Below are 4089 nucleotides of genomic sequence, written 5' to 3'. Positions count from 1 at the left end.
TGCTTGTTATCTCTTCTGCTTTCTTTTTCACCTTTTTAGTTATTGAATCATTTACATACTACAGATTTAGAGTACTTACCCATTTATATTTTCTAGTTCCAGTTCATTTACTGCTTTTGGTAATGATTAGAAGTAGGGTAAGGAGATACTGTGTTCTAACTCCTTCTTGAGTAAACTTGGTTTCCTTTACATAGTCAAGTATTGGAAGTCTTGTGCATAGTGTGTTTATGAACATATCCCGAAGGCAGAAATCTAAGCATTTCCCTTGTTGCAAAAAAAGTTTTCATTCATTCAGAAATGTGCCTGCAGAGCCCTGAGGTAACATCATATGACCTGGAATCTGGTCCTAGCTGGAGCTAGATCCTTTTCTTGCGCTGAGGGTCAGCGTGGTAAGTAAGGAAGAGTGATCTTGGAAAAGCAGATTATGTTCAATCCCAGGCCAGCCCTTACAGGCCAGGTGACTTGGGCAGATGCCTTGAAGCTTCCTGAGCAACAGTTTTCTCAGCTGTAAACTACAGATAATACTGGTGACAATACTCCCTGGGTGGTTATCTACTTCCCTTGGGGTCCAGGTTTTCATCTGCTTAATGAAGGGAATTCTCTGCTTGCTTTGCTGAATTGTGAGAATAATGATACAAGAATGCTTTTGAAGAACTGTAAGGTGGTATTTCCATGTTGACACACCTTTGTGTGCCCCACCTCAAAGACGCTGACTGTGATGTGGTAAGAAAGGAGTGGGGAGCTGCTTTGAGGGGCAGCCGGAGCTCTCACTTTTCATTCCTTCTTGTACTTCCTCTTGCTAACTTGAGAACCACGGAGCTCGGCAGTGTGAAATGGCTAAGAGTGGAAGTAGTTGGGGGACAAGTTTTGCATCAGCAGTAATCCTGGGAGAACCCTAGAAGCAGATAACTCTGGGCATTGTAGTTTTTCATAATTTTGGTAGGGAGAGAATCATAATTGCTTCAGACTGCCCAGGAGTAAACCTTTTCTTGTGCTGAGAAGCAGGCAGCAGGTGCAGGAGGTTGGCTGTCAGTGCAGCAGAGCCACGTTAGGGCCAGATACCAAGCCACGCACAGTGGTGCTTATCCTTAGTCCCAGCTACCTGGGATGCTGGGGCAGGAGGATCGCTTGAGCTCAGGAGTTCGAGTCTAGCCTGAGCAGACATCAGGCCTGGGGAAGTTTCCCATTCAAAGGAGAGTACCTGAAGAAAACAAGCAATACGAAGGATAGAAACAGCATTAAAAATGCAGAAGAGCATTCTGTTGAAAAACATGACTGTAGGAAACAGCTATTTTTTAAAAGTCAGGAACCCCTGCTTTTTCCAAAAGCAAATAATGAGATGTATGAGAAGCAGCAGCTAGCTGAAAGGAAATTTTAAAAATTTAATGGAAAAGATTTTAACAGAAGCAAAACTTCAACTTTAAAATTAAAATCTGTATTATATAAAATACCAACAAATAGTATGCGATCTAAGTTGTATATATATTACGTATATATAAAATAGGGTATAATACAAAGCCATTATGTGGAGGACTAACTTGAGATGGTGTCCTAAGATGCAGGACAGAAATGGAGAAGTAACAGATGACAGACAAGACAGTATATGCCCAGTATATTAGAGCAGTCCAGAGAGAACCAGTAGGATGTGTACAGTCATGCACCACATAAGGACATACCAGTGGCGGACCGCATGTAGACAGGTGTCCCATAAGATCGTGTGGAACTGAAAAATTCCTATCGCCTAGGCTGTGGTAGCCATCCTAAGGTCAGAGCTCGTGTTACTTGTGTTTGTGGTGTTGCTGGTGAAAACGCGCCTACTGTGCTGCCAGTTTAAAGGTCCAGCACATACAATTATGAACAGTACATAATACTTAGAATAAATTGACTATGCTACTGGTTTATGTACATCCTATTTTTTGCTATTTTAGAGTGTATTCCTTCTACTCGTAATAAAACAGCGAACTGTAAAACAGCCTTAGGCAGGCCCTTCCGGAGGTATCCAGAAGCAGGCATTGTCATTACAGGAGATGACAGCTCCATGTGTGTTATTGTCCCTGAAGACCTTCCAGTGGGACAAGATATGGAGGCAGAAGACGGTGATATTGATGATTCTGACCCTGTGTAGGCCTAGGCTAATGTGTGTGCTGTGTCTTAGTTTTTAACAAAAAGCAGAAAACAAAACTTTTGAATGGAAAAAAGCTTATGGAATAAGGATATAAAGAAATATTTCTGTACAGCTGTACAGTGTATTTGTGTTTTAAGCTAAGTTATTAGAAAAGAGTCAGAAAGTTAAAAAAAAAAAAAAAGTTTAGAAAGCAGAAAAGTTACAGGAAGCTGAGGTTGACACCAGCAGAGGCAGCAGCCTGAGCAGCTACAGCCTGCGCTCTCTCCCACCTGCCCTGAGGTCTCTCCCTTCTTTCTCCTCGTCCACCACCTTTTCTCCTCCTCCTCCTCGCCTTTCTGCCCACCCCTATCGTTTCACCCCTGCCCTGCCCCTGCCTGCTCTCTTTCCTTCAGTCGCCTCCTGCCTGGAGTTCTTGGTTTTCATCCCCACTGGCCAAAGACTTGACCACTCCAAGTCCAGCTCCCCATAGCCCTGCTTGATATGGACACTGGTATGATTGAAGTTGGATTAAATGTCATTCTCACCACCTGGCTACTCACCACCTGCATGGAAAGGAAGTTGGCAGTATCATCAGAAAGAGGAGAATCAGTTAAGATGCATGAGGAGAGTGCTGCATGTATCAGCATCTCAGAAGGAGTTGTTCTGAGAGAATTATCACCTTGGCTGGACCCACTAGTGCCATCTTCAAAGCAAGATTGGAAGAGGATATCAGTAGCTCTGTGACAGTAGACAGCTGCCAGTAGACTCCCTGGTCACCCGATGCTGGTAGTCCCTGCTAGTCAGTGTGGCTCATTGGAAAAGGTGGTTGCAAGATCAAGGCAATACAAGAGAGTACAGGGCTCAGGTCCAGGTGGCAGGGAACATGCTCCCCAACGCTGCTGACTGAGCCATCACTATCGCTGGGATTCCGCAGTCCATCATTGAGTGTGTTGGACAGGTCTGTGTGGTCATGTTGGAGTCTCCCCCAAGCGCATGGCCATCCCATACTGGCCCAAGCTGTCCAATTCTCCGGTGATCTTTGCAGGTGATCAGGACAGGTACAGCACAGGCAGCGACAGTGTGAGCTTTCTTTCTCCACACCACTTCGTCCATGTGCCTCAACTGTGACCTGGAGGGACCACTTCTAGAGTTGACCAAGCTGTGCCCATTGACAATGCAACAATCTAGTTTTCCTACAGTAGATGGCAACGCTGGGATTCAGTGCAGGTTTGGATGCATCTGCTCAGGCCACTTCTCATAAACACCATTCCAAATGATATTGGCTGCATAATCAGGCGTCAAGGCACCAGAATCAATGAGATCTATCAGATGTCTGGAGTGTAGATCAAAATTATGAACCCAGTGGAAGGATCTACTGATAGGCAGGTTACCATCACTGGATCTGCTGCCAGCATTAGCCTGGCTCAATGGCTGATCAATGTCAGGCTCTCCTTAGGATGAGTGGCATGGGGAACAGCTAGAACAATGCAGATTCACGTACTATAACCCCTTTCTGCTGTTCACCACCACCCACCATCCATCTGTAGTTTCTGAACAGGCAGCCATGTCAGGTTTTAAATAGTTTGTAAATTTTTGGTTTTGACACACTATCATCCATTCCTTTATTTTTTATTTTTTTAAAAGATGAGACGGAATCTCACTCCATTGCCCAGGCTGGTCTTGAACTCCTGAGCTCAAATGATCCTCTCACTTCGGCCTCCCACAGTGTTTGGATTACAGGCGTGAGCCACTGTGCCAGCCTGTCATCCACCCTTTTTTTTTAATTAAGGTGTTTTAATTCCTTTCTCTGTTCCAGTGTTGATGCTGAGATTGTATTTAGCAATATGTTTCCCCCTGTTTTTGTAGTTGTTGTTTGTTTTTTGAGAAAGGGTCTTGCTCCGTCGCCCAGGCTGGAGTACAGTGGGGCAAACATGGCTCACTGCAGCCTTGACCGCTCAGTCTCAAGCAGTCCTCTCACCTCAGAT

At 44.8% G+C, this 4089-nt stretch overlaps 1 pseudogene; it reads left to right on the top strand.

Moving 5' to 3' along the window:
- The first annotated feature begins 2310 nt into the window (after positions 1–2310).
- On the top strand, positions 2311–3745 carry LOC100602712 (annotated as a pseudogene).
- The last annotated feature ends 344 nt before the right edge of the window (positions 3746–4089 follow it).

Source organism: Nomascus leucogenys, chromosome 25 (assembly GCF_006542625.1).
Source record: "Nomascus leucogenys isolate Asia chromosome 25, Asia_NLE_v1, whole genome shotgun sequence".
NCBI classification, from domain to species: Eukaryota; Metazoa; Chordata; class Mammalia; order Primates; family Hylobatidae; genus Nomascus; species Nomascus leucogenys.
This window is presented reverse-complemented; position numbering and strand designations above follow the sequence as displayed.